The 27,627-nt window shown below is 43.7% G+C and overlaps 1 long non-coding RNA gene across 1 annotated transcript in view; it reads left to right on the top strand.

The window, feature by feature from the left end:
• The window catches only part of LOC148057100 (uncharacterized), a 43,465-nt gene extending 17,376 nt beyond the window's left edge, over positions 1-26,089 (top strand). Inside the window, exons 2-3 of the long non-coding RNA XR_015701862.1 lie at positions 23,145-23,243; positions 25,562-26,089. This is a non-coding gene — a long non-coding RNA (uncharacterized LOC148057100). The remainder of the gene's footprint in view (positions 1-23,144; positions 23,244-25,561) is intronic.
• Positions 26,090-27,627: the final 1,538 nt, after the last annotated feature.

The raw sequence follows: 27,627 nt of genomic DNA, 5'->3' as shown, positions 1-27,627 counted from the left end.
CAGAAAATACAAATTTTCTTCAGCAAAAAAAATAGCTTGATTTTTACCTGCTCATGCTTATCTTCCTCCAGAAAGAATCAAGTCACTAAAACCAGTAGGAGTGTGATGATTGTTTTCATCCCTTGTATAAAATCATTGCTCAGTGGAAACATTTCCCTGAAACATTTCCCTTGGTGCTCACTCTGGGTGTTCCTCTCTGTGCATCATCCTTTCTTCACGCAGAATGTGTGACGGCTCATGCTACACCTTGCTTCCAAGATCCTTCTTTTATTTTTGATTTTTCTTAAAGACTTAACAAAGGACTGCAGAAGGAGTTGGGAAAATTGATCAACACCTTCTCAGTCCCAGTTCCTCCAACAGAGAGGAGAAACTATCTGTTTAATCTGTTTACAGCTCCCATTTCTAGTGTGTCTCCAGAGTGGCGATGGCTTCAGAGAGCTGCTCTGGTGTCTGGCCCTGGGTGGAAGTTCCCATATCCTATGTGCCTGGATTTACAGTATATCTTGTTTATTCTTCCCAGGTGACATCTGAGTGCTATTTTACATAATGTTTCCTCTTCTGATTCAGGCTGCTCCGCAGTACTTTTCTGTCTCTGCTGACTCTCGATTCTGAAATATCATCTTCTCTCTAAATGAAAAGGCCTGTCTTGGTTCTTGAGAACTTCCTGGGATGTTCTTCCTTGTGGTCTTCAAGCACTGTGCAGAGTGTTTCTTCTGTTTTCCTTGTTTATGGCATCAAAATGGACTATATGCCTTGCGCTCCTTAGTGCTGTCATTGGCTGTTGCCAGAAAAAGCCATTGCTTCGAATAGTTTCTTGTGCCAACGCGCTTGGCTGTTGCATACATGAACTGAATATTTGAGGGTTACCTTTTCCTGCCGCCTTCTGTGTGCTCCATTGTTCGATACCTACCCTTATGGCTTGGAAACCTCACAAGAAGCGCCTTTGTCTTACTGACAGGCTTGGCCCAGGTTGCAAATGTCAACCCAAGGTGTCAAAGTGAGTCACTGCACACGCACGTATCTAGAGAGCATTTTCCATGCAACATGATGAAGTCATTGACAGCCGTGTTATGCAACTGTCGGTCATGAATCACGGGGATTACTGGCTGAGGAAGGCACAGGCTGTGGAACCAACTCATGTAATATCTATGACATGAATATAGAACAAATTAATTAATAGCTGACATATTCTTTCCATTCATTTGGCCCCAGTTGTCCCATCAGGCAGCCTACATTTTTGTGCATGCTGCTGGCAGGCTCCGTTAGTAATCCACTGCTTTTGTTGGGGAAGTGAATGAGTCCCTGTCGCATAAGGGAGATGCCAATGAATCTGGCTACTGGCAGGTAAATAGGGAGCAGCATAACTTCCTATTGTGAATTCTGCTCTCTGTCCCCCTCTCATTCTTCCCCCTTGCTTCTTTTTTTTTTTTTGGGGGGGGGGGGGGGGATCAGTTTCTTAATCCGTATTCTTCTCCCTGCTTTTCTGTTCCCTTTCTTTCACACTCCACTCGCTCCCCCACTTTTCCTCCTCTGTTTCCTCTCCCTTTTGTTCTGCACAGAAAATAGTTGTGATAGATACTTTTTGCATTTGCCAGCCAAAATTCTGTACTCTCTTCCTGTAAATATTTCAATATCATCATGAGACAGCATTAATTTGTTAGCATTTTTTTCACTGAATGGGCAGCATATTCTTCTTATGTTTGTTTCTTCTGGGAGGTTTTTCTTGGTGCTTTTTAGTGTCTTAGTTTTTTATTAGCGTTTCCTCTTGCCAATGTTTTGCTGCGGAGTGCTGCCTGGTCTTACTATGAATGTTTTGGTATGAGGCAAAAAGAATTCATATTTCTGGAAGATTCATTCCCTTGGTATGTGCTTTGGGCAAGACCCTGTCTCCATGAATGTGCTAAAGGCAAATATTCTCATGGATTCCTGTGAGGAGCAGGACTGGGTCTTGCTTTTGCACCCGTGGAGGATTGCTCTACCCTAAGTGTCTCCTCAAGGGAGAGGGCTGGCTTGGACAAGATTGGGTGAGATGGGACTTGTGCATGCTGTCTCCATGGGACAGTACTCTGCTGAGATGCACAACAGACTTGACTTGCAGCGCTGAAAGACATCAGCGTCACGAGCATGAGTCCCCACTTCCCTTTCAGTAAATTGTTGAAACGTCTCAAAGTTCATGGTCAGTATTGCCAGCCTCAGCAGCATTCAAAAATCGTAAGTCAAGTCTTGACAAACCGTGATGCTGAATGAAAAATCACGAGGCTGAAATATGTACCTATTTCTTTACTGCTGCTGCCTGGTTTGAGCCTGTAACTATGTTCATAAGTCATCTCCAAGTTTTCCTGCGCAAGCACGAAGCCTAGAAATCATTTTTATTAATAAAAATTGTACCTTTCACCGGACTGCAAGACCTGGAGTGTGAGAAATGGATTGACTGTTGCCACAGTTGGGGTAAAATTTAGAGCACTGCCGTATGCTGAGGTGAGCTGGCAGCCTGGGAGGGACACAAGTAGCGCAGGGAAGTGACGGGGGGAACCCAAGACCTTGTCCTTCTCTGGCTAACTCAGGTCTCTGGGCTGGAAACCAGTGGGCTGAGTATGTGTTTCTGCTGCTCATAAATGAGAGAAATTATGATTTTAGAGAGAAGGAAGCTGCAGGCTGTGGAAGCCTGAGGCTGAGCATTTTCTCTGCTAAAGTTGCATTGCTCTGGGCAGGGTAACTACGGCAAAGGTAGGTCTGGTAATGGGAGGCTGTGTCGTGTGTTACAGAGACCAATGGATCCTCTGAGATCTGGCATTAAAATGTTTCACAGAAAAACAAATAGCATGTGGTGTCCAGTGAGTTGAGTCACTGGACCACATCTAGGCTGTGTTTGAGAGCTGGACATATCTGCAGATAGCAAGAATGTTTCATAGGGTATGTTAAGGGAGGCAGGAGCAATACAGATCGTCTCTTAATAGTGTTTCCTGCAAGTGCTTTTGAGCACTGCTCAAAAAAACAAAAGTTCAATTTTCTGATTTGACAGTAAAAATGCAAGCAAGGCAAAAATTGGAAACTATCTCAGAAAAGCAGCAAAAAATGGCTCTGAGAACGTCCAGTTTTAAAAGACATAAATGAAAATATTTTGTTAGCTAAAGTACTTTTTTATCTCCTCCCCTCACCTTCTCATCAGCTTTTAGTGTTTTGCCATGAAAAGGGAGGCAACAGAGGAAGAATGAAGAAAAACAAAGCTGAAAAACAGTTTCTTGTTTTCTGTTTTTTACTGAAAAATTAGAAAAATTTGAGGGAGGGGAGAAGAAAATTCTCATAAATTAATTTTCTTTTGAAGAAAAACCACCGTTCATTTTAAAAAAAATGTTTTGACCAAGTCTGTTCTTGTTTGAGCAATTCCAGTCATGGAGAAAGAAGACTGGTTTCAGAATTCAAGTTCTGGATCCATGGTTTGGCTCAACGCCTTCTTTTTAAATACAAATGGAGGTAAACATATATGAGCTAGAACAGTTCCTGCAGAATAATGAGGCTATTTATTTGGAATAGCCCTTTTTCCCCGCCTACTTATGATGTGTTTAGTTTTCAGTGACTAACTGGAATGATGATTAAGACCTCTGTCTGGACAGCAGCCGCTTGCCTTCAAGGGTAGTCTAACTTCCATCTCCACCATGAATAGTTAGCTATATACAGTTTGCCACATTTCTTCGAAGTTTTTTGGATGGTCTTAACCTGATTTTCCAGGAATCTCCTCTCCCTTGTACTTGGAAAGTATTATTAAGTAGTGCCTTTCTCTTTCCATCCCTGTAACGCATCCCAAGGGTCCGGATGAAAGGCTAGGTCCAATGATTCAACACTGAACATAAGCACAGCTAAGTAACATCAAAGAAAAGGGGGTGAGGGAAAGGGTTTATGACCAGGAGACTGTTGGATAATGTGGCCTCCTTCATGTGCATCCAGTTGTGGTGTCTCTTCCTAGATCACTTTAGCTTGGAGCTAAAGGACAAATCCATGCTGTATTTGAGCCCTGACTTTCGATGTAGTGCCAGTGTGTTGGGCTGCCATTCAGGAGACCTGAAATGGAAATGGAAGCTGAAGTTCACAGGGCTTTTGGGTGTATCTGTATGTGATCGAGCAGGTCAAAGGAGCATCTTCTTTTGAAGCCTTCAAATAATTGTCCTCTCCTCAACAATTCTCAACTAATAATGCTTTTTTTTCTGTCCCAGTGGGGTGCACTGTGCCGTTTCTCAACAATGCATGTATTTTTTTTCCATTGAAATGCTATGGGGTTACAGTTTTTCAAATTAAAAACTGAATGTTTTTGAAATTTTTTTCCCCACATGAGCAGTTCTGTTGACTTGCAAAATCCTTTTCTGTTTAAAAATGTCAGTAGTAGATTTTTAACCCGTTCTAAGAAATTTCCTGCTGTTAAAAATGACTGACGTCCTGAACTCCCTAGGAACTGTTTGTCCCCATTTCCCTTGCTGAAAAATGATGATTTCTAAAATTTTTCTTCCTTTTTCTCCCCTTAGCATTCTCTTTGTCTCTCCATAATTTTTCCCCATCCCTGCACAGCACTAGACTTTGGTAAGAGTGATATTTCCGAACATGGAAAGTAACAGAAATGGCACAGTAGTTTATCCCGGATTAAAGAAGTGATTTAAGCCAAGCCTGATCTATAGGGAGAAGTTTTCTGGAACCAAAAGCTGTCATGCTCCTGCAGCTTTTTCGAGCTTAATAGCTTTGGAAGTCCAATGTACAGTTCTACAAGAACTTACGAATGGATCTGGTTCGCTAATAAATTCCAAATAATTCTTGCCGACTCTTGGGCTTCTTCTCCATTAGATTTTATTATAGGACTTTTTACATAATGGGAGAACACAAACAGGAGACTTGGAGCCACAATTTGAGAGCTCTTTGTTCTGGGGTTGGGAAATCAGTTTCCAGATGTGGACCATGTTGGCGGTTTTTCCTTCTCCCCCCCCCCCCCCCCCCCCCTTTCCTTTGTGTGTGTGTCTTTCTTTCTCTTTTGGCCAGGAGTGAGAGAGAGAAATTAAGATGATGAATGAAATAATGAAAATAATAAAATAACAATGGTCAAAATCCCCTTTGTTCATGAGTCATGACTCAGCTGAGGGCAGCAGCAGGAGTGCTGCTGCGAGTCTGCTCTGATGTCAACAGCAGACATCACTACAGGGACACGTTTAGGTACTTTGGGTGGAAGAGGTGGAGTCTGGGGGATGCATGGAGAAATTTGCTAAGGACTTAGAAGGATTCTTAGGTCCATGTTCTCTCCCACGCTCCGATTTCCTTGCACCACTCTGGAAAGACAACAGATCTCCCCAGCTGAGGGTTTTCCCAGCATGGGGTAGTCCACAGATGGCAAAGCTGGCTTCTACATTAACTTCCCACAGCACAGGGTGTGGAGGGGGTGGGCTATCACCAGTTGATGAGGAAGAGAGCTGTTCTGAGAACAACTCCCAAAACCAGGGGTGAACCCTTCTCATGTCAGTAGCGCTCTGGCTAAGGAGCAAATGCTCCAGGTGTTGGTGTGAGTCAGGCTGTCTCCTTTCTCCCTCCTCCTTCTGTCCTCTTCAAGGGAAAATTCAAAGCCTACAGTACCACACAGAAGTGACGTTGCATGCCTGCCTACCACAATCCACGTGACCAGCCACCAAAAGGGACCCCCAGTCTGGCTACTGAAGAAAGACCCAGGGCTGGAGATGTCTGCAGGACAGAGCCTTTTGCCAGGGTTGCATGAGTGAGGACAGTGGGACTAAGATATATTAGTGTTGTACGTGCTGTTGCATCTATTGAGGCAATTGAGTGCTAGTCAGTGCCATCGCTTCCATTGTTTCACAGGCATCCGTTTCATTCCAGCATGGGGAAGGACACCAAACTGGTTTCTTGTTAGATATCTGTTAGCAGAGCTTTAGCCAAAGATCTCTAGGAGTGAATTCTGAGCAGCGAGGTGAGAGAGAGGCTTTAAATATAATGGGGAGAAGAGGAGCTGTGTTGTCTCTCTAATCCGTCCATGTGCAGACACTTCCGTGGTGCGTTATTGACACCCCTAGAACTGTTTGGTGTTGCCTGCGTAGACAACCTGGACAGATGCTGAAGGAAAGGGAGGGGAAGGGGGACTCATCTCTGCTAGCTCTAAATGTTCTTTTTTTTTTTTTTCCCTCTGAAATAACTGCTTTCAAGTTGTGGACACATCTGGAAGTAACAGCAAACACGTGTAGACTGTGGTTTTGGAGGAGGGGAGATGAGATTCATATGCAAGGGGGGGCTGCCATCCCTGTCCTGACAGCATGACCTTGGAGGCAATTGGAGACAAACTGGAGGTAGAGGAAGAACTCCCCAGATCAAAGAGAGATGTCCATCCATCTCTGCCATCCTGTCTGGAGGAGCTGGGAGGTTATTCTTGAATGTAATGGACGTGCACAGAAGTTGTAACACATGACTCACTCTGGTGGTTATAATGAGATTTGCACCCCCTACTTAGGTGACAGATGAGACACAAGGCTCAAGTCGGGTAGGTGATGGATGCTCAAAATAATCCTGACTGTGTCTTTACAGCTGTGGTTGCAGCTAGGATATCCATCATAGCCTGGGAATCACAAACTCTTTTGCCTAAACTGGACATTTAAGAGTATGGCCACAAAGTACAGCTCTGAGCCCCTTCACTGGCTGTAAAGATCGCTGAGCTAGAGAGCTTGGGAGGTATCAGGTAGCTTTGATATTTTTTTTGCATTTTTTACTTTAGTCCTTTGCGGTTTTGGATTTCCAGGGGTGGAACCAGATTTTGGCCATGGACCAGACTGCTGATCTATCTACCTTTACATTAGTTTTACGCTACTATCCATCTTTATGTTGTGTGAAATGCTTTCAAACTCAACAGTAGGGTGAACTTCACGTTGGAGTCCATGGAGTCCCTTATCTGGTCCTGCTTCTGGGGAATTCAAACTCTGTTTTGGGGATAGTTTTATTATTATGCTGATTTGGGGGGGAGAGGTTTTGTTTTGGTGTGTGTTTGTTGTTGTTGGTTGGTTTGGTGGGGGGGGGTTGTGGGGTTTTTTTGTTTGTTTTTTAAGATTTACTTATATTCTGTTTAGATTGGTTTATTTGAGGAGGCCTCTCTAAGATTGTCTGGCATTTTTTTGATAGAGTGAGAGTGAGTAGGGCATGTTTGTTCTTACAACAAAAAGGTTCATCCAGCAACAAAGTTTTTCTGCTGTTTCCTCCTGATTACCGAATCAGAGAGGCCAATAGGATGGGGTAACAAATGAAAGAGAAGATAGTGTTTGACCTTCCTGTCATAATCTTTCCTCTGATGGGGTAATGGTGTCTCATGATATGATGGACAAGCATTATAGAATGGAGTAAAAATTTTCCATTAAATGTTTGTGTTGAAATAGCAAGAGTATGATTTTGGGTTTGATATCTTAGTATCTTGGGGAACAAGGAGGAACCAGATTTTTGCTGTGTCAATGTCTGGTTTTTTGAGTGTTCTTTCCTTTTATGTTGTTTCCTTTTGACTTTCCAATGCCGTGAGAGAAGTCAAAATAGCAAGAGAAGCAGAAATGGCAGTTCACGAGATCGTTGCTAATTTCCATCTAAATCTCTGTGTCTGGTATTTCTTACTGCATAGGTACTTCTAAAGAGCCAGTGCCAGCAAATGGGAAATGCTGTGTACATGGAGTTTGGCAATATGTAGGCAGGTTGAATCTGCATTTTCATTTGTAAGGATGAGCTGACTCCTGGAACTGAGTTATTGTGACTTTCAAAGGTTTTTGACAGAATTAGACCTTGAAAACTAGAGAGCCAGAGATGCCCGGTTTCATTCACTTTCCATCTTGGTGGTGCAGTAGTCGAGGAAACATGGGTGATGCTTGCAAACGTGAGCAGGTAGGAACAATGCTTGAGTTGAAGAAACCAGAAGGTAGCTGGCCAAAGATATCCATGCTGCATGGGCCTCCTTGGAGCTGTAGCCAAAAAGAAATCATCTGCATTTCATTTCTCTCATTTGTATCCAATCAGGACACATTTCCTGAGGATCTGAATGGAGAATAATTCCTCAGAGGAACTACTGTTCCCCAAGTCATATAAAACAGGACACAGAGTCCGCGTCAGTGAGCAACCAGCTTGGTCTTTGAGCGTTTTCATGAATCCTTTTTATCTTTGAGTTGAATAGCTCCAATTGCATGGCAAGATGGAATGCTAGAATGAATGAAGAGGAAAAAGGAGAAACAATAACCTAAACCAAGGACTTATATTGAAAACAGGACCCAGGGGAGAACAAGTAACTGCTGGCTCTGTAGGCCATCTCTCTCTCCTGGAAATTTCTTTCATCGATGAGACAATGTAGGAATAAAACAGAAGCATGTTTCAGATTGCAGACAGCATGTTGGCAGATGAACGGACATAAGTATCAGAGATGACATGACCGACCTTAGTCTATAAATGTTACTCCGGGCTCGTATTCATAAGTAGACTTCTGGCAGTTTGGTCAAGCAAGGAAACTGAGTACAATTGTCACTCCACCAGCAGTGTAGATGTGGAGGGCTTGCACAGGGTAATTGTCCTAACATGCAAATCCCAGATGCTGTCAAAGCCCTGCATTACATAGCAGAAAAACTGGAGTGGTAGCACTGCTTAATAAAAGAGAAAGGGGCGGGGGGGTGAAGAAAAAGAAAAAAACCCCAAGAACAATTAACTAATTGTCTTTACAAAGAGAATTACTTTTGATGTCTGCACAGCCAGCTGCAACATCCATCTGCTTTTCTCCTTCACAGCATGTCCAACACGGCTGAAGGTATGGGTGAGAAATCCATGTGGTGGTTTAAAATTCAGCGCATGCCTTCAAATGAGAACTCAGCCGGGCAACATCAGTGTGTTGTAGAAGCGTTGTTTCTTTAGCCTCAATAATGGGAAGACAAAAACCTCAGTCCATGTGTTTCAGCAACCAATTGTTAGTTAACAACTACTCGGTCTTATTTAATCTTTGAGTGCTAATAGAGGAACGGCAACATCGTTGTTTAAAAAATACAGTCTTTCATTAAAAATATTTTCTGAGGTTTGTTAGTTAACAAACATATGTATCTAATGGCTCATAAATAATATATCTGGACAGACAACATAAAAAATAAAAACGATGCATAGGCAAAATACCACCTCTGGTTATATTGTGTAACCCAATGGAGAAGATAAGTGTAAATGAGGACAAGACGGAGTCCTGTAATTGTAAATATACATATTCATAGAGAGCTTTGACCACAAAAAAGTGACTAAAATTGTCAAACTCCTGACTCCATGCCAGGTACCTTGGGGTTGAATTTGACATCCACTGTGACGTGTTGGTTAGGGAGAGGACTCAAAGGAAGAAACATACCTCTGTCCTGAAAACCCTTGCCTTGATCTGGGCCAGCTGCCCAAAAGTGGTGTGCTGTATCACAGCAACTTGGTCCCATCACATTTGTCCTCCTGTGTTTTTTATTGATTCTTTGCCCTTTTTCTTCCTCCCCTCAACGCTTCAGTCTTGAACCTACTGAGTTGGTGGTGTCGTCGCCTTTGAAGTTGAAGCAAGTCCTCCCAGCTGTCAGTACTGGCATTTTGTGCACAACGCACCCGTGGGTTTCATGCCAGTCCTGAGCTCCCAGTGCTTCCTTTGCCTATTAGGACCCTTGAAGTTTGGATCCCCAAAGCCACAACCTTTGCTCATTTGGCTCAGTACAATGATAGGAAAAAATTTGTGGTGCTACTCCCTTGAAGGCTGATGCTGGTGATGAAAGGAAATTCCTGGATTTGAATGCTTCTCTGTTTACTTATTTATTTACTTTTGCATTCAACAGTGGGAAAATATTTTCATCTTCCTTCTTGTCTTGTCAAACCACTTTATTCATCACAGTGGGTACTAGAGTGTAAAACTGGACTGTAATAATTTCTCCTTGTCCTGGATCCCTCTTGGTCCTCAGTGAAATGCTGTGAGGCTGGGAGAAGACCTGCAAGGGATTTGCAAGGAAGAAATGACCACCCTCATTCTCCAAGGCCACCACAACCAGCTTGTTCCTTGCGTCGCCTCAGGATGTCGGCTCCCTGCACTGCAAGGCTGGTCTGCCTCACATCGTTGATGGAGCTGCTGGCGCTCGCCTTGCCTTTCTGAATGCAGAGGGCATGCCCTACCACCTCGCCTGCTCGCCTTGCCTTCTGCTTTATCCTGTCTGTGAACTCCTGACCTTGATTGCTCCCGCTCCTCGCCCATGCTCCCCTCCCTCTTCCAAGCTCAAGATTGTCTCGTGTTTCTTGGAATCCAGCAGCGCGAGGGCTTCTTGTTGATTGGTATAAACAATCTTAAAGGTCACATTTTTCCCCCCCTGCAGAGGGAGTTGGGGGTGCATGTGTGCGTCTAAAATAAAAGGCTTCTCTCAAATTAACAACCACAAGGATGTAAACATGGAAGCCAAAGGGAGCTGTTCACCAGCAATGCAAGCTGTGCCAAAGAAGCCCCTTGAGGCTTTCTTAGGAAAGAAAATGTGGGCACAAGATGTGGCATGCTCTTGTGGCTGGCTGGCAGGGAGAGGTCAGGGTGCCAGGGGATGGTGGCAATCATGCCCTGTGTGAATGGTGACATTGGATTTTGAGCAGCTGTGTTTGTGCCAGGGCTGGCGCTGGTCATCCTGCTAAGCTGGGAGGGAATGTAGAAGTCCTGGTCGCTTTCAGCTGCGGGGGCAGGAAGCCTGGAGCTGTGGGACAGCAGATAGCGTTTCACTCAGCCAGGCGCTGGGTGCCATCCAGCTCCTAAAGCCAGTCGGCCGCCTTTGTGGACTTCAGTGGGAATTGGGTCAGAGCCCTGTCTAGGGAGAGGCTTGTGGAAAACAAGCAGAAAGCATATGTAGGTGCTCAGTCGCCTGCTCAGAGCTCATGTCTGCTTTCTGGCTGAATCGCAGCCAGGTCTCCACTCCAGAGGTTTACTCGCTTGGTTACGCGAGTTCAAGTACAGCAGGGAGTCGCAGTTTTGACCAGCTTGGTTGTGCCAGGAAAACCCTTTGTAGGTACAGCCTACACTGGGATGAAAATCCTTTAGCTGGTTTAGTTTATCTAATCCAGGGAGACAGTTTAAATGCAAAAGGGCAAGACCTCTTCTTATATTCATAAATTGCCTAGTGCCTGAAAGACTTTGTAGGTTTAATTCTTCCTAGCCTGGTCTAGCTTGATGGTTGTCAACACTGCTCTGCACTGTGCTGCCTGTGAGTTGTTCTCCTGTGGTGCGCTGCAGATGAGCAGGAACGATTTGGGATGTGGCATGGTAGCCATTGCTTCCTTGCCAAGGCTGCAGCGGTGAGCAAGCTGAAGAGCTATGCTTTGGAACTGGCCCATGTCTCCAGCAAACCCAGCAAAACTTCATATCCCAGCAAACTTCTCTGAATTATAAGTTTACATAAGTTCAAGGGAAGAATTTCATCAAAGGGAAATCCGTAGAGATTGCTAAGTGCGTAGCGATTGCATTCTTCTCAAGAAGTTGCTGAGCAAAAATTGGTGGAAGTGAAGAGGATGCCGGAGGAAAGTATCAAATATGTCTACTGAACTTTATTCCTCCTTGGGTGTCTTATTGTGGCCACTGCTAGAGACAAGATACCGAGATGAACTTTCAGTCTGGCTTAGTAAGGCCACTCTTTATTTTCTGCATCTGCCTTAGCTTTCTGGGGCCTGATCCCCTCTCTGAAGGAGATAACCAGGCACAACTTCTTGCAGTGTGCGTTAGTGGGTACGTTCATAACCCTGCTGCTTTGGCTGGTGGATATAGGCAAACTAGGCCAGATGAAATTCCAGTGTCCAAGAGCTGAGAAAATGTTTTGCATGTCTTTATAGCCAGTTGCCTAAGGAAGTAGGCTTTATGTGAATGTATTCTGTGTATGAACTTGTGCTCCTGTTTGTCCCTCCATCTCCTTCCTCAGCACTCTTTAGCTCATTTCAACCTAATTTGGGAAGGGGGTAGAGATCTCAAGGATAATCCAGTTTCTACAAACATGAAATTTAGAGCTGGTGATGAAACGTGTCCCTCTAATGGGTGTGGATCTCAGCACTTACTCAGACATGAAAAATCACACAGGGAAAAGACCTTAGGAAGAACCTCAGCCATGGAAAAAGCTTCCTGGGCCCAGAAAGGATGTCAGATACCAAGTTTCATTAGTTCTAGTGCTTTTTTTCTTATTTGTGTTATTTCCCTGGACCCCTGCTTAACCAGGTTCAAGCCCTGATGGGAAGCAGAGTCTCAAAGTCAGCAGGAAATTTTTTTTTTTTTTTTTTTTTTACTCACATTACAATAGATCCTAGATGCCCAAACAGAGAACAGGATCCCATTGTCTTGGGTGCTTTCCATCTCATACACAATAATAGACAATCCCTGGTCTGAAGTGCTTAAAACATCAAATGCAGACTGAGGAGCGAAACTGGGTCACCAGCTCACACGCCAGGTTTGCTTCCAGGCTCGAGGGCTTTGAACTTGCTTTCTCCTGAGCAAGAGCCCTTGGGGCCGTGCGGTTCCAGCTGCCCATGTAAGAACTCCCCAAAGGCTTGCCCAGATTGTAACTGAGCTTATTATAATGCTGGTGATACTCTCCTGCAGTTAATACTTGAAAAATTAGGTGCTGAGTATTTGACTCCATGTCTAAACCAAAAATGGTTGCTTATGTGCCTCCTCTTGCTTCACAGAACTTTTATTAGATGCCAAATAGTCCATTTGTATCTTCTCTGGGGTGAGAAAGGAAGGGAGGTGGCAGATTTGAGAAAATATGTTTGTGCATCAAATGGTATGAGTATTTTAACTACTGTCTGCTTTGTTGGTCTGTTGCTAAAGGGCAACAAACCTCATTCCTGTTCCCAAATGTTGAGTGGCTGGGAGATGAGATCACAGTGTCTGAGGGTCATTTGCTGATACATCACCTTTGTTTAAATTCCTAGCATATTATGTTTTCTAACAAAAAAAGTGCCTGAAAGAACTACTGGTGGCCCAGAGTGACTGTAAATGTTGAGTTCATCCCAATACAAGTTTCAAAACTTGGCAAAAATTCCTCAAATTTCAAGTTTTGTTATAATTTCAGGCCTGATAAGGACTTCAGGGAGGTTCACTGAGTACTTGGTGAATGGTTAGAGAGGGTGGGCTCCAAAACAACTAAGAAATTAATGACTTATTTAATAGTCTGGCCTTCAATGCTACAATGGATAATTCCAAACTATTCTTGCTGAAAACAGCAGTTTTAGTTAACACTTTTGAACGCTTCAAGGAGAATGATATTTTTCATAAGCAATAAATTGTTGTAGGAGTTGAAATACTAACTCAAGTCACACAAGCACTTCTCAAAATTTGATTTAGTTTTAGCCAAAGCTTCTGAAGGGCTTTTAATGCTTTCTGAGTCAAGCTCTTGTAAGATGCTCCAAAATGAGATCCATAAAACTACAATATTCCATGAAAGAAAGAGAGGAAAAAGACCAAAGACTGCTTTTGTGAAGCACCAGTATCTTTTAAGAGATACGTAGTGAGGAGGACTGGTCTGGGATCTTTCTCCTAAAGGAAACGTTGACTCTGTAGAAGAAGGAAAAACTTCACTCCCAGATGATATGAACAATGGTTCAATGGTGGGGGTTTTGTCATTATTTGAATCTTTGGCTTCAAGCAGTCAGGAGAGCCGATACTTTCTGTGACACAGCTCGTCTCATCAAATGCTTTATTTTCTTCCTGTCGAAGATTTCCACAGGAAATCTCCAGCCAAACCATAATATCAGGCACCATTCTTCCCTCGTTTCCACTGCACTAATATGGTCTGAGTGGCAGGGGTAGACCTATTTTTGCTAAAAACTCAGGCTGTCAAGAACTGGCCCTTCTGCTGGAGCAGAGCAGGAAGCAGTTTGGAGAAGTCTGCATGCATATTTTCATAAGAGATGTTATGCTCAGGGGGAAGTTTGGATCCACAGGATATGGAGGCAAAGCAGCCCACTTCCCCCATGGCAAAGCTTCTCTTTTTTTCAGAAAGCGTCCCTCCCCTGTGTCCTGGCAGGACTTGGGTCACGCTCCAAATTCCATCCTGTCCCTCTGCTTCCTGCCCTTTCACCCATCACCAGAGCGATAAAACACTCATCCAAAGGCATTGCGGAACTGATTGCTCTACTATACTTTCAGAAATTAAAAGTAATGTTGCAAAAGCTGTTTTTGTGGGAATTTCAAAGGGACCATATTGATGAGAACTGCCCTGCATCTCAAGAGTTTCTGTGTCTGAAATCTTTTATGCTCCGATGAAAATCCCAGCCTTAATGCTTAGATTTTGTTTTTGCATAGACTGCTGTTTAGCAACATGAGAAATGTTTTGGGACTGTCATGTTTGCACTAACAAAAATGTCCCTGAAGGAATGGATCCTTCAGATTTGGGGTTTTGGATTGATAGGCTCAAGCTGAGAAGTTGGACTGCTGGCTTCACAGGAGCAGAGGAAACTGCCCCTAGGAACAGATCACTGCCCAGATACAAAAGAAAATCCACCCAGATGTGGATTTTCTGGCATTTCTTAAGCATCTGATCTTGGTCACTGTTGGAAGTAGGATATTGGATTAGCGAGAGAGTGGTTTTCTCCAGTTTGCTTTTTTTTTCTGTTTCCCTAAATCGAGGGCTCTGTAGATAGAGCTTTTTTGTGGGTCCAGTAGGAAAAGTTGGTTTGTGTGATATTTCTGTTCACAGTGAACCGTGGGACTGCTTCAATAAGCCAAGTTGCCCTAGAAGTGTTGCTGTAGCTGTGATTGTCTATGATCATAAGCAAGGAGCAGTTTGTAGCAAGGTCAGCAGTATCAGCTGGTCCAATAAAAGACACTACCTTTGTCTTCAAACCTTGCCTCACTTAATAAACTAAGGTACTGCTAGGGCAAGTTAAACAACAAATAATGCTGAGCCAGGAAAAAATAGCTTGGTGTACACGTTTCAGCTCACATAAGGAGAAATCTACCCTTTGAGCTGCTGAATGCTGAGCAGAAAAGGAAACTGGCTATCCTGATGGCGAGGTCTGGTAATCTTGAGAGTAAGGATGCTGATTTGAGGTGGGAGTTTTAATCAGCAAGGTATGAACAGAGTAATGTGCAAAGGCACATCTGCTGGTTGCTTTCTCCACGTTGCCATCCTTCCCAGCCTAGATCATGTTCTTCTTCTGGTGTGTTCTTAAGATTGTGCTTTGGAGGTTGGAGAGCTAAAGATTTAGAGAGGAAACAAATGGGGGATCTCAGGAGATGATATTTTAACCACCTTTATCAAGCTGGGGTATAGAAATGTGCTCATGTTCTATTTCTGGTACCCTTGAGAGGAGGTTATGGACAGCTTTTTTTTCATTTCGACTTCTTCCGTGCTCTCCAAACATGTGGCAGTGTCCCCACTTCCCTGAGGTGACTGCTAGATACTGCACAAGTGTCTTGTGGCCACTGAAAGTCTCCTGGATTTTTTTTGAGACAGTTGGGCACACTGAACAGCTTTCTCTTGAAGTTCATTATATTGTCCTGGGCAACCGGCTCTAGGTGACTCTGCTTGAGCACGGCAGATTGGACAAGATGACCTCAGGAGGTCCCTTTCCACCTCAACCATGGTGTGATTCAGCCTCTTGGAGTGTATTTCTAAGTCTGCAATGGGTTAATCTGGATCCTGGAAGCAGCATATCTCCAACAGTACCGCAGAATTACCTTGTATTAATCTTTTGATGTTCCACCTAGCTCATTTGTACATAATTTCCATGTTCTTTCATGCTACTCTTCAGTCTAGACCAACCCATGGGTAGCTAAGCAGGGTTAGGAGGTGATGTCCTGCAAATGTATCTGGCAGCCACACCTTCCAGGTCATCTCTTTAGGCCAGATTCTGCCCATTTCTCAGTGCCTCCCAGCCCCTTGCCATCCTGTCTGTGGCCCTGGCCAGACTCAGCATGCCAAAGGAGACAAAGCCTCCTCCCGCATAGCTTGGGCATAGCTCAGCTGCATTCTTCAATGACTGTTTTTCCCCAGTGACCTTACTCTACAGCTCTGGTGGTCAGTTGACTATTATGCTGTGAGCTTGCCCACATTCCTCCACCCACTCAGGCAAGCACTGCCCGCTGAGAAGGGGCGGCGAGGCAGGGAGGAATCCAGCTGTCTGGGGACTTATTCAAGGGAAACAGAAATTCCAGGCCTTTGGGACTGTTTTGCCCATCACTTCTCCATCAACGGGGAGGTTGAAGCAGCTGCGTGAAGAGGGTCTGACTGCTGTGGTTGCCACACACCCTGCAGTGACAGGCATTCCCATGGCAAGCTAGCAGGCTCCCCTTGTTGCCACACTACTTGGCCCTTTCCTGACATTGAGAGGAAACCCCAAGGAAAACAGCCTGGAGAAACCTTCTCAGAGCGGTTGCCACTTGTCATGTTTGTGGGGGCCTTGCAATAACAGGTTTAGTTCCTCAGCTTCCCCGTTTGAAGGCTGTGAAGGCTGCTAAGCTAAGGATCTTTAAAGACTGTAAATCATACAGCTTGTTGGTTTTGAGAGCCTTTTAATTTTGACCACTTAATGTGCAACTTCTAAAATAACAGTTTTATTTTATGTGTGTTAGAGAGAGACTAGACATGAGCTAGATAGGGAGTTGCAATGCAGATGATTTTTCAGCTCTGGAGCCAACTCAGACAGATTACAGAGGAGAAAGGTTTGTACAGTAAGAGGAGAAGGTTACAATCCTGCTATTTTATTATTACGATGGTTAGATTAGAAATGTTAAGGATTTGTGAAGAAATGACTAAGTCAGGAAAATTTATGATTCTCATAGCTCACTCAGCCACTCTGCACATCCTGTATATTTTCTGACATACTTCCAACAGCATAAATATTAATAGAGTAATACTGACATTTAGGGACTGATCCAAGTCTCATTAAATTTAGTGGAAACACTCCCATTGTCTTCAGTGGAAGATGGATCATGGTCTTGAAAAGGAACAAAGGAGGAGAAAATACCAAGTGGGGCTTCGTGGGGCTAAATAATGTTGTTATCAAATCAGAACTCCTCTGCTTCCTGACTCTGAGCATTTTGCTCTGTGACCTTTAAAGTTAAATTATTGCCAAAACAGGAAGAAGAAATTAAGGCTTGATAAGGGTTGAGATGGTCACAGATTTTACCAGCCTCACTGATGGAATGTGACAATTTCTTCAATGGGAATGAGTTGGGCGTGAATTGTTCATTGGTCGTTTTGATTTATTCAACCTTTCAGCCCCGTAGTTTGCAGTGGCAGGGATTACTAGAAACTCCGCAAAAGAAATTCTTTCTCCTACTTCGTTTATAACCTCTGCAGGCACATAAAGAGTTACAGAGAGAGGATTAGCTATTATAAAATGGCTCCATTTACTTCATTGAAGAGGTAGCCCAGAATCGGCTCTGTGGATACCATGTGAGGATCTATTGCAAAAGCTTTTTTGGCATTGAAATCTCTCTCTCCTTTTCTAGATCAAAATCTTTTCCCCAAACCTTTCTGCACAGCAATTAGTTACAGCTGTGTTTTGCAAAGCCACCTAGGGAATTTGGATGTCCAGTTCCCATAAAGTTTAATGTGAATGAGGTTTCCAAGCAGCTTTGAAAGTTCAGCTGAGTTAGGGCTGGAACCTCCTGGTTTTGATACATTTCTATACATGGAACCCCTGCATCTCTGGATGACAAAAACACGGAAAATTCAAGTTTTCCTCACCACCTGGCAGAGCACAGTCCTCGATGAAACAGCTAAATCAGAGCTTGCAGCACCTGCAGAAGTCACGCTTCATGTCAAAAGAAGCAGAAGTAATTTTTCCAGTGTTCTCTGTGACTGTTAGGACCAGATTTCCAAGAGAGTACCTCTTTGCACCCAAATACAGACCAGGTTTCCAAAGGGTCCTTTTGTGAAACCACAAACACTGCATCTCAGTGCACTGAGTTCTCCTGAAAATCTGGCCCAGGATGGAGTGACCACAGAAGATGCTGTACTCAGGAGTACCTGGCAAGTTGCAGGCCAGAACAAGCTGTAGGGTGCCTTTCCCTGGAGAGGTTATTGGTGAACATGTGAGCTTTCCCAACCATGGCCACTCACAGAACTTCCAGTTCCTCCTCTTGTCTCATTAGGAGGTTCATGTCTGATCTGTGAAGTACAAGTACACGCAGGCAGCCTGTCACCTCTACTGTTTGAGGAAAAATATATGGGGAGTAACAACTGGAAGAGCCAAGTGAAACAGCTCAAGAATTGCAAAAGCCGAAGTTGGACTTACACTTTGGCTCTGCCACGTGATGGGTGGAGGCAGCTCCAAGTTATCAACATCTACAGAGGTGATATCTTCACTATCTTCAAAATATGTCTTAGGAGGACAGAGAGGTGGAGAGGAGGGAAAGGAGAGAGAAAGCACTTCTAGTGCAACTAGCCAATGCAAAAGCCTCATGGAAAGAGATGGTTATTTAAACTGCAGACTTCTCAGAAAAGGAACACTTTAGAAATATTTCCTGTAGCTACACCAGGGGTCTACAAATCTTAGCCAACAATCTGGAGCCACATTGGTAAACAAACATGTACTGAAAAAAAAAAAGAAGACTTTGAGAAATAGGTCCAAGGCAACTTAGATGACTAGCTTTCCAGTGCTAGTACTCAGTAGCCACAAGAGCAATAAACAAAAAAGATTTCCCCCTTAGTAAAAACCAGAAGCAGCTGTTTATGATCAGTCCTGTTCGGAGCCTCCAACATTGTAAAACTAAACCTGCAGTGACCTGAGTGAACGTAAAGATTTTATGGAGCCACAAGGTATATGTGCGTTTGCAATGCTGTAGTAGAAAGAAGTCAACTGGAGGACTTGAACCAGTCTCCCCACATCTTCCATTTAAAAGCTGTGCTGCACATTAGCCCTCAAAGAACAGGAATGGTATGCTGCACTTTTTTGAACTCTTGTCCTACCATTTGCAATATTTGTCTCCCAGGCTTTTTACTTTGCTGCGTCTCTACCGCCTTAGCCCTGGAGAGTTCACGGGGTTCCTCAGCTGTCATGAAATTAGCAGGTACTGAAGGAAGCGGTGTTGGGTACTCAGGGGTGGCTTTCTACTCAGGCATGACCTGAGTAAAGGGCTTTTATGCTGCTGGTTGGTCAGATGAAGTACACCAGAGAAAGCAGAAGTCCTGGTCTCCTATTCTGATGGCCTTCAGATAAATAATGATGATGGTTGGATTCTGTAGGCCAAATCTTACTTTGGTCACTCATCAAACATTGTCTTACCCTTTAGCTCCAAAAGAACGTCTTTTTTGTACCCTGCATTTTTTTTTACAATTCAAATTATTTTTCAAAACTTTTTCAGACAATTTTTTTCAAAGTTCTGCTTGATGTGATCTGGACATTGTCAGATGGGTGCAAGTGCTTGTAAGCCTTAACCTACTCCAGGAAAAAAAAAGATCAGTGTGGCTTAGGAAAATGCATGTGCCTCGTCTGAGGGACTTGGTGCTTGGTGGCAATTTGTTCAGCTTTACTCAACTAGGAAAACTCCTTTAGTCCTTATAAAGCTAGGATGGAAAAAAGAAGTGGACTGGTCTGACTGAAAGGAGCTCACTCCATGAAGGCAAAGTGCAGCACTGTCTGGTGCAGAGGTGATCTGCGGCTTCGTTTGCCGTGCAGCCCTTTTCCTCCGCATGAAACAAAAGTTCCCTCTCCCCACCCCCCTTTGCATTGTTTCCTCTCCTCTCTTTTTTTCTCTTCCCGTCAAATATTTAAGCAGAGATTTCCTTTCTGGTGGTGTGCCAAGCAGCATTCCAGCTCCTTTACTCTGCCCCCTTCAAAAATAAAAAGGCTGACCTCCATTTCCATAACCAAGGAAAGGACAGGTAGCCTTTGTTTGTGTTCCAGAGCATGACTGTTTTTCTTAGATTCACACCAAAAGAAGAGAAACGATGCTGTTATTCAGAGGAGGAATTAGCCAGTGACCCCAGCAAAAGCAGTAGCAACAGCAGCGAAATGGGTGGTATGAGCCGAACGCTTTTTGGTGATGAACCTTTGGCTTCAGCCAATTCCTTCTCTCACCCTCTTTCTCTCCCCTCTCTCCCCACAAGATTTCCCTTTTTTCTTGTATTTGAGGCACGTCAAACCCTGGAATAGCCCTCACAGGCATTAGTCACCAGTGATTAAAATAGCCACTAAGCAGGCAAGAGCTTGCGATGATTTGTGCTAAATTGGGTGTATCTCTGTTTGTAGCAAGGGTTGCTAATTCGCAAACCTCCCTTGTTATTGTCGTTGTTTTTATTAATAGTGCCAAGGGGCTCCAGCTGACATTAACGTTTCATTTCATCTGCTGCTGTACAAAAGCGGGGAAGAGAAGAATTTGTCTTCTAGATGGGCAGCGTAAAAATCAGGAGAAATGAAGGACTATCTGGTCTATACGGCTGAAGCACAGAGGTCCCATCAGTGGCCACTCAGGAGAGGGAAATGGCAGACCTGAGAAAGGGGCTCAGGTTCCTCTGGCTCTGAGCAGGTTCTCAGCTGGGTGACTGCTCACCACCTTCCGGCTGGCAGTGGGGGACTCGGTGGCCCGGCGCAGGCAGAGCTGCTGCCTAGGTGGGTGCTGTGCTGGGGGTGAAGCTGGTGAAGCTTCTGGGAAGCAACAGAGTGTGCAAAGACAGAAAGAAATCAGAAACACCAAGCAAAAAGGCCACATTGTTGGTGTTTTGTGACAATAAACTCAACTGAAGGGGTGAAAACTGCACCTCGGTCCAGAGAAGTATCCAAAACTGTAATTGCAGATGTGTACCTGCATTTCCTCACTTATAAAATGGAGACAGTAGTGTGACCTCACAGGGCTCACATGTGGTTTAAGGGTCCAGTTTTATACATGTACATGATCTTAGACTACTCCCAGCGACCTCAGTGAAAAGCCCATTTGTAATAAGGATGACTGATGTAATATAGTGACCGAATCTATTAGTTAAATACATCAGGTTCCCCTACAGTTAGTAGTATCTGTAGTGCTTAAGGGTTTCATTTCTAGCACCTAGAGGAAGCTGCAAGGATTTACCCCATTTTTTAGCCCTTTAACTCCAATAGCAAAAAAACCCTGTGGTTTTTATTGCTCGAAGTCTTGGGTTCTGTCCCTGCTGATGGCTCATGGATAATACATGTCTTTGATGCAGAACAGAAGTTGGAAATCTTGTAAGAACAACTTAGGTCAGGCTGCGAGTATATCAGAAGGGTTTTTCCCTCTGTGTATCTGCTTCCAGCTGAGAGGAAGTAACAAAGAATGTGTTTAAAAATGAATGGAATTAGTTGAACTTCTTTGACTCATAATAAAGATTTGGATTTTTGGAGATTTTAAGTGAAGTTTTGGCTCTGATTTTGTTTTGTCTGCAGTAGTCACATATCTCTAACTGTATAATAAACTACAAGATCTAAGCAGGATTGCTAGATGTCTGCGTTGCTCTGCTGCGAGCATCACTCCTGTTGCCCACACTGACAGTAATAGTGGTGGCTTTACAGAGAGGGCATGTTTTAAGTATCGTTTGTTAATTTGTGTGTTAATGTGTGGTGAATTGAGCTAAGCAGAGAAATCCACCTGCAGTTGGTTGAAATACAGTGGTACATAATTTGAGGCGGCTGCCACCAGATTAAAACTGTGAGCACTTTGCTCATGGTGAAGGGGATCTGGGATTTGGGAAAGCCGCTAATAAAGCACTGAATGCTGAGATGAAATTAGTCTCCTTGCCATTGACAAGGCTCGAGCATGGACTTCAAGCAAAGGCTGTTTTCAGACTGCAGGGAGAGTGTGTGGGAAATGTTGTACCAATCCGTGAGCGTGGAGAGCAGAGAAAGTTGAGTGATGAAGCTCGGGAAGGCTTCAGAGTGGCTGTGAATGGATGTGCAGGGGAAGGACGAAGTGAGGGTGAGCTGTGAAAATTAGTCAAAACATCTCTCATCTTCAGCCAATTTATTTCGGTTTTCCTGTGAAAATGTCACGGGGATAGAGAATGGACGTTGGGCTTCTGGCTCCTCCACCAAGCAGTGTGGAGGTTTGGATTTGGTCACGCTGTGGAGGTGAAAGTGGAGGTGGTGGGGCTCACTGCTCCCAGCTGCAGGATTCGAGGGGCTGTGCCTGCTAGGGTGCTACCCCGATGTGCTGACACTGAGCACCTCGCCGGTTCATGCTGTTATAACTTGGACTGTCCCTTTGGGTTTTATCCTGCACGGTGGTTTTAGCTCTCACTCAATTACTGAGAGGCAAGGATACGAAGAATCTGTGAAGCAGCAAAACTACCTTTTCATCATACATTTCCAAAGAGACAACCTCAAAATATTCTGAGAATCTACCCCAGGGGAAGGAAATCTCCAAACCTCCAATTAAGATACTGCTACAGCACCTCATTTTAGTGAGCTAAGAGCTCTCATTAGATCCTTCCCAAGCCATGTCCCAGCTACAGACTTTCTTCCTCAAATACCCTAGATGGGGGGAGAGGGGAAAACAAACAAACAAACAAACAAACAAACAAAAAAAAACCCCCAAACAAACCCAAAAAGAAAGAAAAAAACCCAACACAGCCCACTTTCCAAATGCTGTTCAGTCTGCACTGATTATATAATGTGATTGATAAAGTCGAGGAGTGAGCTGAGGTCAGAGCCTCAGGATGCTGGCTTCCCGTGCGATGAAGGAGCTTTTTGTGTGTATGTGCATGGGGGATGAGGGTTGTGTTTGTTTCTTGAAAAACTCTCAGATGCTCTCCAAAGAATTCCAAATTTAAAGTGGTGTAAAATGCTCCATCAAACATGTTTTACAGTCTCTACGTTGCTGCCTCTTAAATCTACGCCAGTGGCTGTTTCTGAGAGCTTTGAATAATCTCTTGATAGCGCTTTTCTTGCTACTGGGCAGAGTCTTCATGGAAAACAGGGACAGTTGTTTTATAGTCCTGTCTGAATGGGGGAACCTTAGAGGAGGTTGCTTCACCCAAGGTCATGCAAAACACATAAAATATATTCTGCCTCCAAAAACAAACAAGATATATAAATATGGCTGGGCCAGGGCATGAAGCAGGAGTCATTGAGGCATCTGGGGCCGAGGACTTGCTTTCAAATTGAACAGAGACCGCAGCATAGCTGTCATATAGATGTGTTTTCCTGAAGCTTTTCTTGTTTCTCCATAGTGCCCAGGAGTGGGACCAAGCACAGTGGAAGGCAGAAGAGAGATTTCTGTAGGCGATCAGATGGGAAATCACTCTCCTGGCTGGATTCCCTCAGAATTGGTGAGTTCCTAGAGGTAGCAACCATGCTGTTAGCTTACATGGAGGTAACGCATCCCTGTCCCTTGCTAATGGTCTGCTCATTCACATAGTAAAGGGACTCTCTGCTGGTATATTTAGGACAGCTCCATAGTATTTCAACCTTTTATTCACTGCATCTACATCGCATTGTGAAGTACCCAAGACTAGGACTTTCAAATCTGCCCAAAAGACTGAGGAACTGGATTTCCATTGGTTGATTGGGTCTAGGTGGTGGTATTGGTGCAGCAGAGTTAAAATGTGCTGCGATAAGATATGGTCTCAGCATCACTGCACCCCAATAGGAAAATAAACATTTCAGCTTTGCCTCACTATTTGTTTTCCACCAATATCTTGACTCTGCCTTAGCCTTTATGTAGCAGCAGGAAACCATTATCCTGTAGCATTTCTTCCTTTCTACAAATAAACAGAATGGATGGGAGAGGAAGTATGGCCAAGTGCTATAATGTTAGGAGCAACAGGACAAAATTAGACATGGCAAATTTGAGTTCAGTCTGAAGGAACAAGAGTTATGATGTGTAAACCCTCAGCCATGGCTAGGACTTGACTGTGGTGAGGCTGTGCTCATAGAGAGACTGTTCCTGCCTCGGATCCGTTTACAGTCCAGAGAGACAACAAGCGAGATGAGACAAGTATTGTAATCCTTTCTCTTCAGAGGGAGAATTTGGGTACAAAGGGTTAAATTTTTGCCTTTGTAAATCAGCCGGACCGTTGCTACAGCCAGGGGTAGAGTTTGGCCAAGCTGTGTGTGGCATGTCCCGTCTCAGTGCCTTACCCATCCTTCTGCATGCAGTCCAATTTTCACCTCTAAAACATGAATGATCACTGTAAAGTAAATACTCATTTTAGAGGTAACCCAGGCTTGTGTGTCAGTGTTGTGCCTGATCTTATGCATTTGTATGTTATCCCTCATCTCTTCGTGTGCTCGAGCGCCATCACACATGTGCCACTGCAGGCCAAAACCTGCGGATCGTCTGTGCTGTAGCTGGCAGCAGATTGTCCCTCCAGGGAGGAGACACACCAAGCCATGCTCAGCTCTGATGAGCAGGACGTGGACTGGAAACACCTGCGAAATGTGGGTGCAAACGTGTGCAGGATGGCACTCACATCGGGGCAAATTCAACCCTTACGTGGTGTGAATGCGTTCAGGTCCTTGTGCCAGGGAGCAAGCTCTGAGCAGTGCAGCCATTTTCCAGGTAGTTTGGGACATTTTTGTGGAGATGAGTCTGATGGGGATATGGAAACTCGGATCTGGCCGTTCAGCACTAATGCTTACTCCCGGGTTAGCTGGCTTGAGGTTAGAGCAAGGCAGCAATCACCCAAGTTATTTCTGCAATGAGGAATATGTGCAGAGTCAAGCAAAAACATCTCGGAAGAAACGAATTACCAGCCAAATATAGATTATTTCTTTTTGAGGGACATCATCCAATCTACTTAAGTTCTCAGTCATTCAGCAAATTTTAATGTGTATTAATGACTGCATTTATTATAATCATGCATACTAAAAGCCCAGCCTGTATTACGTCTTTTTTGCTTGATACTGGCATATACTGTCAGACAGGGCAATACCTTTTCTGTTTTCTGAGACACTGAGTGCACAGCCTCCTCGTGTAAGTATTCCCCCATGGATTTTAGCCCCTTTTTGTGTAGCAATAGGCAGGAGAGGGTAGGGACAGAGCTGGGTAATTTTCTCAGTGGGCTAGTTTCTTTTAAATGCATCTTGTGGTACTGATTCAGCAAAATGTATAGATATTTATTTGTGGTAGCTTTGACGTGATTTAAGCATGTGCTTAAACTTAAAAATAAGCTTTGTATTTTGCAGAATAATTGTCCTAATGCCTTATTTGAGGCTGCAACTGTGAAACTGCTCAATTGTGCAATCTGCTTGGGCCAAAGTAGTACGGCAAAGACAGCTAAACCCAATTCATTACAATTAATTACAGCAAAACTCAGAGGCTTGCTAATAAGCATCTTAGAAACCCCGTTGAAAATTGGTAGTCACCAAGTGATAAAATATGGAAACTTTTCTTCTGATAAAGCCAGAAAGTGGTGATCTTTCTTCTGAAATACTGTAGCAGAAGCACTAATGAGATAAATGTATTTATGCCATGAATAAAACGCCTGATGAAAACTAATCTGAGAGACAGAATAAGTGATTGAAGTGGGCCAGGATTGTCAGTACGCTCCATCTGCTTTGCATCATTGGGCCGGGCAAAACATCAGAGCATATTGGTGAATCTGGCAGACGTCATGTTATTTTTATGTCATCCTTATTCTTCCAGGGCCTGATCCAAGCCCCACTGAAGTCCATAGAAATGAGTGGACTTTCCTTTACATCTGCAAGCTTTGAATTGGTTCCTTCCTTGCTCACTGGTAACATCGGGTCTCCATGATGGGTCTTGGAGGCATTTTGACAGAGCAGTCAGGCATAACTGTGCTTTTGATTTTTAATACCGCATTTGATGATCTTGTTATTGACGTATGCTGATGGCTGAAGTCCTGAGATAAAATGAAATGGGGAACATAACAAACTGGAAAATGCACACTGATTTAGAAGCTAATGAGCCCATTCCCAGAAGTGCTGAAATTCAGTGGGATTTAGAATCCCAAGCACCCTATTATTTTGGAAAATGGACCATATGCTTTCAAGGCGTTTGGGCAGCTCTGAAAACTTCATCCATCACTTCTATGAAGAGCAGCGTAGACCTTATGTAATATCAGAGGCAGCAGCCAGAATTGTTGAGAGTAAAACCCACAAAATGGCCTGATCTTCTATTGTTTCTGAAGGTGCGAATTCCTCTTTTCCTGATGTTAAGTAACTTCTGGGTGTTGTCCTCTTCTGTTAAGAGGAGTCTGCTGTATGTTGCAAGAAGATGTTTATAAATTCACTCACATGCCTGTCAATCCAGGTATCCCTCCTTATTCCTCTTATGTTTATTTATATAGACACATATAAAAACAACAATCTTACACTTCTTAATCAAGGTGATTCAGCCCATGCCTCCCACTGTCTTTCTTTGATTCCAATCTTATTCCAAAAAACAGCCCTAAATATCACTAGGGTTACTCATAAAACATGGTGCTGCTCTGCATGAGTAAGACTATTTGAATCTGGCCTGGAGTAAAGTTACTAATTCTCAGCGAGAAGCAGAGCTAGACAAAGATTGCAAAATATTATCCATTAATCTATTCTTGAATTTTTAAACATATTTTTTGGTTTCTGTTCACTCGTGGATCTCTGAGCTAATGAACTTGTTGACAGGAATGTTCACCATAACAACCCATTTACAGCAAATATTGCAAGATCTTTGCACTCTTTCCTTCATTCAAAATAATACCAGTCTCCCTTCCCAAGAAATGACCTTCCTGTTTTAGAGTTTTGTCATTAATTGTGAATATTCACATTGGTAACATGTTTTGTTTGTTTTTCTAAATCCTCCTCCAGCAAGAAAACAGAATTAAACCACTTGAAGTAGAATTTAACAAAGAACGACCTTGGAGGTCCAATGCCAAGAGAAAGGATGGCCCAGAAGTTAGAGATGTGGAGGTCAGTCCTCTGTCCCACCAAAGGCTTCGCTGGGTGGGAAGTCAGCAGTGCTGCATCTCAACTCCCCATGTAGGAGCACTCTACCTTGCAGGGCACTGAAAGGTTAACCGCTTTCAGGACCTCGAAATGCTGGGGTATGCATGAAGGATGCATGATACTGACAAATCATCCACTTGTGACCCAGCTATAAAAAAAATAGTCTAGAAACGATTTAGTTACAAATTCTTTACCTAAAGATGTCCTTGCGTCTGCTGGTGGATATTTTCTTCGAGGAGATTATTCATGGAGCAAGGTTCTAAAATAAAAATTGAGGAGGATGGAGCAAAGCTGGGCTTTGGTGAATGCATCCAAACCCTAGACACATTGCAAACAATCTGAGCCTGTTCCCAGGCAACTCCCAAGTAGAAAATAGACACAACTGTTCCGAATGATTTTCTCTACGATTTGTTTGCCTACCTGTTGGGTCTTCTTCAGAGCCAGGCAAAATCAAGGGGGGCACTGTTGTTGACCTCATCTTCCTTTGGATCTGGCCTGTAACGAGAGCTATACCCACACCAAGCTTCAAATTTCAAGCAGTTTGATGTGGCCTTTTACAGAGAAAAAAATTGTTAGAATTTTTATTACAATAAGAAAATGCAATTTTTCATTCTCTCCTCGTTTCAGAAAGTCTGAAGGGATTTTACTCAACTTCCTCTTCTACCTTCAGGCAGAGACCAAATCTGAGAAATTGCAGCCCAATTTTGGAAAGTTTTCAGGATGTGGAAATTAGGGGCTCATGATGGGAAGCTGCTGTTCAACACA

The sequence above is a fragment of the Nipponia nippon genome, unplaced genomic scaffold, assembly GCF_047370975.1.
Source record: "Nipponia nippon isolate SJK-2023a ecotype South Korea unplaced genomic scaffold, ASM4737097v1 scaffold_10, whole genome shotgun sequence".
Classification (NCBI taxonomy): Eukaryota; Metazoa; Chordata; class Aves; order Pelecaniformes; family Threskiornithidae; genus Nipponia; species Nipponia nippon.
Note: the sequence above shows the minus strand (reverse complement) of the source record. Positions and strands in the feature narration are given on the sequence as shown.